Raw genomic sequence first — 14,337 nt, forward strand, 5'->3', positions numbered from 1 at the left:
TATTTTTTCGAAATCTTGTTTTCTCTGTAGTAATTTTAGTAAATTTGATCCTTTTTTTAGAATGTGTTGTAGTTATTTATTAATTTAATTATATTGTGCAGTTGATTAATATTCATTAGATTTAGGCAAATTCATTTAATAGTGTCGATTGCTGCTGAAGTTGAACATTAAGAAATGAAGCTAATTATTTGAACATTTTTATTTATAAATGTTTCAACTAACCTCAAACACTATTTCTGCTGACCACGATACGAAGTCATTTTAAAACGTTTGTCAAGATTCTTCTAAAAAACTTCTAACTATTTTTATAGCATTTTGGAAGTCTTATAAATAATGCACTTTTGTAATCAGATGATCTGGTTATAATCGAAGCTCATTGTCAAACAGATATGATATAAAGTGAAGTTACAGTAAGCTATTTTGAATTTGAATTGAATTTAAATAACAATGAGAAATAAATTATTTCAAATAATTGTCTTTTATTTTGATAAAATTTGTCTAAGTCTGATCGTAATATACATTTAAGATTACTTCTTAATATAAAATAGTCCACTGATTAAAATAATAGGTAATCACGTAACTACAAGTGATCTGTGCGAATAATTAATAAATAATTTCACAGTAGTTCAAAATGGCACTCATCGCAGGTATCATGTTTAAAATAATATTTTGATCGTTATGTTTCATAAAGAAATCATATTTGCTCCTTGTATAAAACTTAATATGTTAAAATATGTTAGTTCACATTTAGGTTAACTTCTAATTTGTCAATAAATATTATAGCTCTTCAAATTCACGACAATATTATTATTTTTTAATTCAATTAAATTTATCGAGCCGCAAACAACATGATACACATGTTGTTACCTATTATTTTGTCCAAAGCTAGTAGCATTTTTTGCAAGTTAGCAGTTAATATTATTTTTATTGTTAGTTACCATTTTTTCTTTCCATTATTTGCTGTTATTTTTTTTTTTCTAAAGAAATTAATGGACAATATTCAAATTACCTTTTGAAATTTGTTACGAAATATTTTCATATTTCACAGTCCCAAACTTATTATCTTGACCACCACTGTATAATATCAGGATAAAAATCGCAACGATCCCAAGATCTGTCTCGCCCAAGCTGATTACCATACCGAAAAGTGCTTCAACCCCAAAGACTTAAACGTAACTGGGTGCAACGTAATAAAATACGGGACGAGGGAAGGAAGCTGTCTCTACCGAAATAACGTACGCTCGGCGCGAAAATTACTTGGCGTAATAACGTGGCTATGGTGCACGACGATATACAGACGCAATTACAGGATTTTTCTGCAATAAGCCATCCCGATTTATCGCGGGCGCGTTCGAATCTTAATCTTTTTCCAATTTGCTGGCGCTACAGAACGCGATTGCCTCGATCGCGCGGATCCACCATTGCCCCGATCGAAGCAGGTAATTACGCGAATGGTCAGGCCACGGTAACCTGTTTCACGGCAATTAATATACACGTACGGGGCGAGATATTTTTTTCGAATACGTCGCAATAAAACGTGCGCCACGGAAATCAAAAATTTATTGAACGCCAGCGGAAATATACGATTCGCGATTAATATCAGACCCAGTGGTGAAAAATATGGCGTGTCGATGGGAGAATAAACGTCACCGTTATGGTTGTCGCCTTTCCCAAAGGTGGTTAGCATGCTTCATTCTACGCATAATGTCATCCTTTACGTACAGTTGGTACACTCCGCGACAAAATGGTAAAACATTTCTATACTGTTTATACCTCATAATTCGTTAACTGCTTGGAGTTACAGTGGGTGTAGAATGTATTCGTACACCGATCAATTTCCCAAAAAAACTTTTGTGTGAAATTGTAGTCTCTTAACTTCTTTTTTTATAATCAATGATATTTTACATATTCTCGGAAGTCTCTAAGATAGATATAGTCCAAACAACATTTACTAGTTGATATAATTCGTGAAAGTAACAAAAAAAATGCGAAAAGTGGGTAAAAGTATAGAAGCAATAAGTATTTGTACGATTCTTATGACGAACCATTTACAGTAGAGTTTGTAACGTAAACACAGTAGTTTATTGCTCCGTACGAATTAGAAACAATCAAATTTCCAGGAAAGTACTTTTAAACAGTTGTCCGAATACTTATTGCTTCAACATTTCTATCGATTAATTGTTTTTTTCTTGTTAATTTCGCAACTTACATAAATAGCTATTTTTTTTTTTTTTTTTTGGTAATCTATCTATTCCAGAGATTTCCGAGAATATGTAGAATGTCATTGTTTATCAAAAATAAGTTAATAAATTACAATTTTACATAGTTTTTTTTTAAATTGATCGGTGTACAAAACTTTCTACACCCACTGTATGTGTCTGGTAAGTTAGGAGAAAGGCTAGGGAAAAGTGTCGTACCAGAGAAAACATTGTGAAAACAAGCTTGCAAGTTTAAAATAAATAAACTTCAATATGAATGTAAAAGATATCTTTGGGGTTGAAGCACTTTTCAGTATGGTAGTCAGCTTGGACGAGACAGATCTTTGGATTGTTGCGATTTTTATCCTGATATTATACAGTGGTCGTAAAGATAATAAGTTTGGGACTGTGAAATGTGAAAATCCTTCATAACAAATTTCAAAAAGTAAGAGATGTGATGAGAGAGAGAACGTTAGCTGGATTGATAGGTCGTCAAAGACGTCAGACTTTCGAGATTTAAATGTACTTTATTACATGTGTCAACAAGGTAACGATTAAGCGATTACTGGTCTTCGACGGGCATAGAGTTCTTTTCAACAACAACAACAACCCGGAACGATGGTATTGCCTGTCGGAGTCCGAGGATTACCGAGCGTTTGAAAAACAGATATTAAAAGTGAAATAAAATAGAGATATGGGAATGTAAAGAATATAGAGTAATTAACAAATATTGAGCGTTTTGTCTAAACAAAGGATTTTTCGAAACAACTGGATGTCTTCTATCAATTTATATCCTTACTTAAGGTAGCTGCTCCATGGATTTATTTAATGGAGGATTTTAACAAAACTTCATTTAGTTGCTCTTTGATTAACCCTTTGGCTGCGAAAAGTGTATATACATATATGCCCTCGAGAAACAGACTCAGAGAAATGTTTGTATTTATTAAATCAATTCTTAAGAAATATCAACTTATAGGAGATGATGAGACGAAACATTTTTATGTTTACAGTTTATGTGGGATGTTAAGGATGTTAAGTTTCGAAAATAAACACTGAAAAGTTAGAAGTTCATCGCAAAAATTGAATTTCAGTAAAAAGATCTTCTACATTTGTAATTTTTATCTCTGAAACTAAACGTTGTATGAATCAACTATTCATATTAAAAAACTTCGTTTTGTCATTCTTTATAAGGCGATATTTTTTTTAAATTCATTCGTTCGAGTTTTGTTTTTTTTTTTTTCTTTAAGACAACAGCAATAGGATCAAACCATTACGAATTCTCAGGAAAAAGGTCTTTTAAGTTTTTAATTTTTATTTTTGAAACTAAACATCCTATGAATAAACTGTAAATATAAAAAACTTCCGTCTTATCATTCCCTATAAGCTGATGTTTTTGTGAAATTAACACCTCTACGCCTCTTAGAATTTCCAGCAAAAATCTACCCGCGGTCAAATAAAGGATTAAATATGAATCATATGAGCCTATTTCGATTTAAATTGACGCTCAATTTTATAAAAAAAGATATCAAATTTTGTAATTTTAACATAAACCTTTGCGGAACATGCAGAACTTTCCAGTATTATGGGCGTGTGTCAAAGCAGTAAGGCTGTACTGTTTCGACTATCTTGTATTCTAAATTCGATAAGTTATACTTTTGACCGTGACCATCTCAAAACAACTACCTTAAGTCAATTTATGTACGATAGCTGTTTAAAATTAATAAAGTAAAATGCTCAAAAGCATTTCATGGTATTACACGTCAATGTATTTAGAAACACTACACATCTCTTACCTTGGAACGCTCACGAATTTTTGTGAAACAACACTAATTGGTACTAGACTACTGTAAGAAGATTATAATATGTCAAGATAAATAGAAAACTGTTATTAAAATATTTTTAAATAAGTATTTACATAAATAAAGAAAAACAAACAAAAGTCATAATTTTTATAATTAAAAATCAAAGTAACTGCTTACCCAATTACCAATGATTCTAATCAATACAAGACTCGATGACGGTATTTACACGAGAAGAGTAACTCTTTTATAAAGCTATATTAACGGATTCTAGCGAGCCATCGAGTCTCGTATAAATAGCCAAGCCGTTACTTCGCTTCGCTTTACGCTTTAAAAGCATACGATGTCCATAACATTACTTAATTTTTGATGTTACAATTGAAAAGCGCCGTATTAACGAGGCCCCTTCAACCGAGGTATCCCTCCGTGTTGCGATATTTTTGTGAACAACTAAAAATCGAATGGCGCTCGATCACTTTGTCATGAAGTGTATTGAATCCAACTCTTGGCTCGGTAACCGGCGTCTACGGTTCAATCCACTTAATGGTTGATCGACGTAATAAAAATGCTCGCAGCTGCTACAATGTCCCGTATTATTCACGTTCGTTCGCGGCGGCGGATAGAAATTTATTACTATCGGACTCACGACCCACTCCGACACAGGTGAACCAGATGTCTAATAATCTCTTTAATAAATGATTCGGCATCACAATAAATAACATTTAATAAGCATGCTACGTGTGATTTCTTTGGAGTTCGTAAGGCGGTAAGTAACCTAGGCAGCCGAGGGTTAATGTACCTCCGACTGATATTAATAGCTTAATGCATAGCCACAGTGATCTGCATCGTAAATCGTCATTACTTGCCGCGGTTTGCCGCGGTTTGGATTCGCGGAGCTGTTCATTGGAATCGCCAACGTTATTTGCCCGGTCAGATATGCAAAGTGACCTGGCTTCTTCGTCGCCGGTGTTCTTTATTCAGCAGGAGATAAGAAATCCCGGTTGAAAAGTTTTAATTACGAGTAAGACCCTCGCGTAAATGTTGAAATGGTTCTAACGTTTTACGCACGCGCGTCGCGATGCATGCGCGTGTTCGTGGTGGGTTTCGAATTCGAATTAAAGGGAGAAACCTCATTAGGTGTCAAAATATGTATTATGTGTTTCTCGGGATATTTTTTTTTTTTTATACAGAAGAATTTATGTCATGTGTCAATAATTTCGAGAATATTTTAGGTATGTTTTAAAGTACATTTAGTAGTTTTTTCAATTCATTTCACATAGAAATCTTTGAGATATGTCGTTTTTTTAAATAATATTTTTTCAATCTGTGGGGATGACAACTCAAGAACTAATTAGCTGATCATTTTCAAACGTTATATACACTTACTTTATTTGAATACCTTAAATATAAATTGAAACATTGGATTGATATCAGTGTTTAAAGTATGTTTTTATTGTAAAAAGCTGCACACAAAACGGTGAAAATTGATATTATTTCTTTAAACACTCCTAAAAAATTCAATTTTCAATTTTCTTGGTCACAAGTTTAGTTCATGTTCTGAGAAAATATATTAATAATAAGAAACGAAATTTTTATTGATTTCGGATAACAATTGCGAACTCAGGAATTTCCATCGAAAGCAAACTCGGGCGAAAACTTGTAGAAAACAGCTGATATCTGCAATATGTCTATAGAATTATTTTTAATATACAGTTAGACCTTAGTAAGTGGAATCTGTGACGAAATTAAAAATATTTTGGAAGAAGTTTGGAATTTATATAGATTAATTAATAGTAATGTTGAAAATCATTTTCTATATATAGTCAGATTTTGGAAGTTAAAGAAAAATAAAAATTATATGAAGATACGGAGATTTCTTCTTATAGAGATTTAGACTTGAGTAGCAAAAAAGAACCAACTCACTGTCAAACGAAGGGGAAGAAGAAACAAGGAGTAAGTAGAATGTGGACGACTGACTATAATGTCTGACTCAATACGCCTCCACGGAAGGTCTTCATTTTTTTAATAAAATACAACCGTAAATTCTTTCAGATTACAAATTCAGTACTTTGTTGTTTTACTTAGATTTAAAATCATTTCAACTGCACAAAAATAATTATTAACAACAACTGATGATTACAGTTATATACTGTGATAATAAGATTTGATAAAAAGGAAGTAAGACACAAAGTTTTCAAACAAATTCAGTGTTAATATTGATCAAATTCATTTATAAATATCTGTAAATTTGCTGTGTTTGAATACATTAACAAACGCCTGGTACAATACCTTACCACTTTTTATCACAGTAGTGTATATAGTAGTGCAAGTGAAAACTGGATACTTGCAATAAAAACAAACGAATCGAAAATGACAAATGTTTCTGGAGAACTTTTCGTGTTTATTTTTATGAAAAAATTTCCAAAATGGGCTTTAGGATTTTATTTTTTTTATAAAACACAGATAGTACGAAACGTTCCTACAGCCATAAACCAATTATATCGTAACAATTTTTCTTAAATCTGAATACAAGTACTTCTTTTTTGAAAAGCGACCCTAGTGTTAGCAAAGGAAATTACGATCACGCAAGAGGTACTGACTGGTCACTAGTCTCGAAGTAATTAACGATAACGTCGAGAAAGGTGTAGTTCTAATTGAAGAATTTAATAAAACCATAACAAGAAAGGACGAGAAATTTCAGCATCTCTTGCTAGCTGTGTGTTAACTACACACGGAAAACGCTTTACGAATTATAAGAAAGATATTTTTCAACAAGAATTTTAATTTAATAAAAAAAATCTGTTATTGCTTCTATAATCATAAATTTGTTGTTTGCAAATATAATAAATATATATCTATGTATAGATTTAACCTATTATCTCTAAATGTTGCACTAAATTATCCACCTATAGCATAAAATAATCTTTTACATAATGCAACAAAATAAGAGGGCAAACACGTTATATTTTTGCATTTTTTTTCGTATGTACTAAGAACCGCCCTAATGTCGATACATAAATTTATGTTCGAGATTAAGATTTTCAAGAACGAGCCCTGGATGATCACTATCATTCAGTGTAGACAAATGACATATGAGCATCCCTCAGGTCATCTCCATCGATCGATCGCAACGACGATCGCAGTTCACTTGCCGTTTAAACAAAAAAAAACGCATATGCACGTTCTCCGCTATGTATCGTGTCAAAACTTTACTTCAAAATTTTTTTAAATATCCTGTTCCACAGAAAAGACTCCAAATGATAGAAACGGAGAGATCAGCGTAAGGCGTGCAAGTTCCACGTGGCATAGCCCGCATCAAATCCAGAATCCGTTAAATTGTGGTTGAACTGTAATTGCTTAATTACACTCTCCGCGCGTCCTCTCCACACTCTCCTCCCGTGGGTGTACTATTCCAGTATTTATTCGCGAACGATAAATAAGAACGAGCGGCGGACACTGGGACAATTTATAATGGTCAACCCCGGTTCATTAATAGCCGTATAAATTACAATTTGAACTGAACACCTCGCATGGGATTTTTCCAGCGGCGTATCGCGTCTTCTCAAAACGGCATTTAAATCATATCGATTGGAAAAGTCGGCGCTCGTGTGCGCGCGGTTAGGGTCCCGTCGCGTTAAGAGGCCGTCCCGGAAAATTCTCCGCCGATTTTAATCCCCTTTCCCCACCCCCATGGCTGCTTTATGATTCGCTACAGTACATAATGAACACGCTGTAGCCGGACACGCGTGTATCTCTTTACGTGGCCTCGCGTGTGCGTGTCCGGTACCCCGCATGGCCCATAAGCATATATCACTTGGCGGTACCAATGCATCACTCGGGCAAACGCGCGCCAACACCGTTGCGGACTGCTTCTGTGTCGCACGCGACTTTTATCCGTGGCCGTACCGCGAGCCTGACTTTCCCGTGTGCTGCGACGACGCTTCTTTTCCAACGAACGGAGCTTTCATGTCACGCGGAAACATCGCGCGACCAGTAATTTATCGACGATGGGCGTTCGCGTGCCGCGTCCGTGGTCACCTATCGCCACGACCGTTTCGATGCTCGCTTATTAATTTTCACCGTTCCACAGTTTGTTATTGTCGTACGTCGCGTTTATTCTCAATCGGTGTCCAGGCAAGGGAAGGTACCATTGCTGGGAGATTGTAAGTTTCCGAGTAAGGGAGACTGATGTTTCATCCACAGAATGGAATTTTTTGGTTCACGTTTGTTTCATAAACCCTCTTCGAGAAGCTAATGATTCTCATTTTTCATTTCATTATCCTCGGACATATGTTGATAATCTCCTTGCAAAGACCCGGAAAACGGTTAATTAAAAGGAGAAAGCCATATTAGGGAGCCAAGTATTAGGTATTTCTCGTGATTTTTATTTGCAAAGAACAAATTTCTTAACTTCTTTTCTACTTCGAGAATATTTTAGGTATGTTTCGAAGTACATTTCGTAATTTTCTTCACTTCATTTCACACAGAAATCTTTGAGATATCAGCTGTTTCCTATAGGGGCCATTCCACGCGGATTCGGACACTTTTTAGAGTAATATCATGGATTTTTATGAAATTTAGATATGTTGTTGAAGGGTTTTTAAATATTCGAAACTTATCGGTCTTTCAGCTGTTTAAAGTTTTATGCTATATTTTTCTTTCCAGAAATTATTGAACTACCCAACAGATGAGAATGAGCTTTCGTTGGCTTACAGTAAATACATTAAAGTATTACATCAAAATTAATTTCAGTTTAAACAAAATTATTTTTAACAAAAAATGAAAATACCCAACCTCTTTACAGAGGTTTTTCTTTAAAAAAAAAAAAATAGTCATTGAAATTGGATGAATGAAAATTAATTGCCTTCCTTTTTTTCTAGTTACAATCAAACAGAATCAATGTGGTTATAGTGGAAACTACAGGAAAATGTATTAAAAGAAAATTTACAAAATGGCAGCGCTTTAAACATAAATCTTCGATTTTTTTATAAAACTTGTAGCTTTAGTGTCTTTAAAAAACTAGCCATTTTTAATTGGAAAACAGCGTTTTATAAAATGTGTTGGTAGTTTCGCATTCAATCAGCTATTCATAAAAAGAAAAGCTTATTTTTCGATCTAGAAAAATAATACCCCCCTTAAAACGATGTTGATTCTATTTATAAAAAAGTTTCACTGTCGACAAGGCAATATTCCCTCGTGAACACATTAACATACACAAATTCGGTTGCTACATAGGACAAAAAATACGTGAATATAACCAATGATTCTGAGCGTCTTCTACGTGGGTCATATTGTACATGTTGCGTGGGTTTAAATGTTTCATTTTATGCCAAAAGAAATCATATTAACTCTTGTCACTTCGCGATTAATTAACCTTAGTTAAAGCCATGTTTTCCTCGTCATTAAATACCGGGAACGGAAGGCTTAGCGATGACTTCTTGACCGTAACGGACCCATAGGTTGGACTATCATAAACGCACGTGTTCAGGGAGCCTGAGTAGCCTATAAAAATGTTTAAACTTTTACAGTAAGGTTGCTCAGTTGCAAACTCACCGCGTTGCAAGCCTAGTAGCAACATCCGGACGAAAACATGACAACCTGACCATCGGCCCAGGATCTTGATATGGAGGGAGGGCAGAAAGATGAAGAAAGCAAAGAGAATAATTTTACATTTCTATTCTACAAGATCCAACGATCTTCGTTAAAAAAGGACCAGTTTTTTAAAGTCCTCTCCTGCGATGAAACATTTTATATTAACTCGCAAGTAACGATGCTAATGTTGCGATTACAAGCGTCAGGAATAATCAATTGCGATCAACTATTAAGGAAAAAATAGCAGCTGCATGAAAAATTGTGAAAATGTTTAAAAATTCATTTGTAAAAATAATATTCTACCACAATACGTAGAAAACAAGAAAATAAGGAATTAAAATTGATTTTGACGGAATACGATGGTTGCCATAAGTAAACGATTAATAAAAACAGGAGATTCAATTTGAAAAACTGCGATTAAAATAAATTTAATGATTTGTGGAATGGTAAGTGTATAAAAGTTGCCAAAATGTTATTAATTAATTACTTATAAATATTTTTTTTTGTAGATTTAACGTCGCATCTACAGCTTTAATGTGATTATTAACAGTGAATGTTAAGTAGTGTTGCCAATCAGTACAGAACAATCTCCCCCTGACGCAAGTTAACAAAATCCCTAAATTTTATTTAAGACCTCCTAAAATATGTTATTTATTTATTTATTACAGTTTCTCGCAAATAAAGACATTTCATTTAAAATTTAGTTGAAAATAAATAAATGTCGTTATGTGTAAAAATGTAATAAATAAAAAAAGGTCTGCAACTTCGGGATTTGAACCTGGTCATCCGCCAATAGTCTACAATTTTGCGATTACAAAGTCTGATTAATCAAAATTTGCCACTCACGTAGAATTTTACATAATTTCGTATTTTGATTGATCATAAATCTCGTAAACTAGACGATCAATTAACTCAAAATTTCAACGGAGAACAACTACCTTAACGAACAGAAATGTGTATATTTAAAGGCGTTCCATTGAAAAACCCCTAAAAACATTCTTCTAAAAAATGTATCCCCCAAAAATCTCCCTAAAAAATTTGCCCCCTAAAAAAATTCCAGCTCATACATTTTCCCCCTAAATCTAAGGACAATGTTCCCAAGTTGACAACCGTGCTGTTAAGTGTAGAAAGTGCGAAATGGTTAACAATATTGTTGTCTGATGGTTAGAGAGAAAAAAACAAGAAATGATGAGAATCACGGGACACTCGTGAACGAAACACTCGACCACACTCCTCGTGACTGTAACTTTTTAGCCTGAAAGAGTGTATCCCCTTATTCCAATTTGAAAATCCTCCCGCAGTGGCTGTCCACACGTCTGTTCTAACTGATTCATACGCGCGTATTTGCATTGCGGACGCGTCCCCGTCGAGCGACACGACACGTTATTCGAAGCGTGTTGCATTATTCTAATCAAGACCCTAATACCAGCGTGGTTTTGCTTTTATTCGCACGTGGGCAATGCGGCTCGTTTGTACCCGTAATGAGCGCGATTGGGCGCGCCTGTAAGTCGCCGCGATCCGATTCTACGAACGGTTTCGAACGATCTTATAGCTCAAACAAACGAATGAAATCATTTTTTCTTCTTTTTCGCACGATTTCGTGGTGCATTTAAGGTGCTTTCACTAAGTGAATAGCACGTCGTCACACGAGGAAGAAAGTATTTTCCACGATCGTCTTTAAATTGATTTTTGCAAATTAATAACTAAAACCTATTGAGTACAAATTATTGTTATTTCGTATAGATTTTTATTTGGGGTTCAAGTAATTGTAAATGAAAATTTAAATGATTATCTTCAATATTCTACGAGATAAAGTTTGTTACATAAATGGGTCCGCATCGTCGTACGAATAAGGAAGTATTTTTAGACAGCCATCTTCGTTATTTCGTATATGTGTTTAGTCATGTTTCTAGTAATTGTGAATAAAAATTCAAGTAATTATCTAGAATAGTACATAAGCCAAAAACTGCAATATAAGTGGATCGACATCATCATACATCATTTTCCACGATCATCTCCAAAATGATTTTTAGAATAAATAGAAAAAAAAACTGTCGTGCATAAATTATTTTTATTTTGTATAGATGTTTATTCGTGTTTCAATTAATTGTAATTGAAAATTTAAATATACTATATCTCGTTCCTAAGTATCCGATTTAACTGACTTAAGTTCTTAAGTTCACTCTACAACCATATAGAGTCACTTCTTACTTTATATGTAATGTATCATTTTCTTTCTTCAAAGTATTTAACTTCTCGAGGAATGAATTTTAAATGAATTTTTGTTTGTTCTAATTGAATACACACAAACCAAAGCAATCTTTAACTGTAAATAAATTTTAACGTAAAAATGTGCTGTTTCGCTTTAACAGTATATTTTTTAATTCTTAAAAGTATTGCAATTGGAAGTAATGGTAGTTTTGAAATAAAAGCAACCATATACGTGTATGTCAATATCCATCAAGATGTTAAAAATGACTAATGCTGAGGTCGAAACACGATAAAAGCTTGTAGCAAAAACTGAAAGACGATGCCGTAATTTCTAAAGAACCACGACTATCTCACGTGTCTAACCCAGTGCAATCGCTTGCAACAGATCATAACAGATCCGGCTAACACAGTCTCGGCTTCATCGCCACCAAAAGAAAGCAATCAAGCGTCAAGGAATGAGGTTCTAAAATCAGATACTTTGTAACTAATATAAAAAAAAAAGGTACACGATCGCGTGAGCCGCGAGTTCACCACGTATGCGAGTGCTTCCGGCCTTGATCTTACCGAGCAAGAATCGATTCTTCTTCGTGGTCTCATTCGCGAGTCCCACGGCTCCATTAATCAACGCTTAGAAATCATTTTTCAGCGGGCGTCGATCAATTTATTGATATCTGTCGGATCGATTCATGATCGCTGGGTTCGATAAGTCTCGCCGACAGCGGCTAGAAACTCTGATTTACTGGCGACTCTCCTAGGCAGGGCGTCGGTGGTTCGCGCTGACGACGAGAAAAAAGAAATGGCGGAAGAGTCGACGAAGAACGAAGAAGGGTCCAACGTGGAAGATGAAGAAGAAGGGGGTGGGGAAAGCGAGACACGCGTGTAACAAGCGTCGCGGGCATTAATTTAAAATGAGCTCTACGACCCTATGCAAATCACTCGTGTACAGGAAATCCTAGGAAGCCGCCTCGAGTACGAAACGCCGCCCCTCTTCGCTCGTCCGCTACGCTCCTTTCCTCTTCGGCGCGCCGCTTGAAATTATTATCGCGCGTAGCTTATTCCGCGTGCGCCGATAACGCGTTACTCTTCCTTCTTTTATGGCGGTTCCGTCTTCGCTGCCTCTTCCACGGGCGTTTAATGCCCGCCCCGTGAACCTGGACAACCCGCACCACCGATCTCTTCGCAGTGTCCGTGAGCCTCGGATAAGTTATGGCATGGGTCAGTGGTGCACAACCTTTTTCGTTTCTGGGCCAAATGAAACTAAAATAATGCACAGTGAACTCCAGTTATTTGGGTCATCGATTACTATTCAACACTCTGATTGGATAGCATAACCAGATGTATCCTACGTCACTCCAGAGATTCTAAAGACTCTAGAAATGAGAGACCCACCCAAATCTATCCTATGGGTTTCGAAATCATACAGGACAAACACAATCTGTCACTTTATAATGTTAATGTAGAAATATAGATTAATTCCTGGTTTGGTTTTATTAATATCTCTAATCGAAAATTTTCTTCGAAAATGTAGATGCTGGTAGATATAGAAGTATATTATCTGAAATATTTAAGTAAAAATTTCTAGATTCTGTTTGATGTTGTTATTTTATTTTTCCTATTAAGAATTATACTTCATTTTCGTTTTCTTCGTGTACATAGAAGAATTCTTTCTCGTTCGTCTTACGTTTAAATTAGATTATCAATCATTAAGTTAAGTTAGCGTAAGTTATAAAACAGCCTCAACGAACCTCGCCTTTTTACCCTGATTTAATATAATAATACAATTTTTATACATGCATTTTGATTTTATATTTAAGTTATTAAATTCACAAAATAAAATAGACACCATTTTATTGTCTAGTAAACGCGTACTTTTCGGAAACAATAATGTTTAGGATCTTACTCCCACGAGGAAAAATATTTATGGTGTCAACAATCAAATAGAAGACGTTTTATCTTCGGTATGTAAAAGAAATTAAAATAGTGAATTTCTATGTAGAGGTAGCTAGCTTTCAATGCGTGATTAGTGTACAAATTTAAATAAATCAATTCATATTATTTTGTTTTACTTTTCGACGTTCTCACAATATATCAGAGGGTGAATTTATGCAAAATAAAAATTTCCTTTCTTAAAAATTGAAACTTTTCAATATACAAAACTTTTCAAAAGTTCGAATTACAGAAAAAAACATGGACGAATACACACATTTTACGAGTTTCATTTTTATATAGAAAATAATTATATAATTTCAAGTAGAAATGCAGTTCACTTGAAACGCTACGAAATGGGAACTACAACTTTATATTAAAATTTGTGTGCAAACATATTTTAGGTAAAATCCGCCATTTGGATTCTATTATTTTTTAATGAAAAAAGTAATTGTGAGCAATATTGAGATCCCAAGTAACAGTGAAGTCTACTGAGCTTCAAGGTGGTATTGATGAATAACAAAATAAGTGTAGTACCTTACGGTTAATCGATGGTAATTACGATAAATAAGTTAAAATATACGAACAAGAAACGGTACATCGATCGAACA

General features: G+C 34.5%; 1 protein-coding gene across 1 annotated transcript in view; it reads right to left on the reverse strand.

Annotated features, from left to right (window-relative positions):
• Positions 1–14,337, reverse strand: part of LOC128873423 (poly(A)-specific ribonuclease PARN-like) — a 32,416-nt gene that overhangs the window by 11,703 nt on the left and 6,376 nt on the right. The window lies entirely within an intron of this gene.

This window comes from Hylaeus volcanicus, chromosome 3 (assembly GCF_026283585.1).
Source record: "Hylaeus volcanicus isolate JK05 chromosome 3, UHH_iyHylVolc1.0_haploid, whole genome shotgun sequence".
Taxonomy (NCBI): Eukaryota; Metazoa; Arthropoda; class Insecta; order Hymenoptera; family Colletidae; genus Hylaeus; species Hylaeus volcanicus.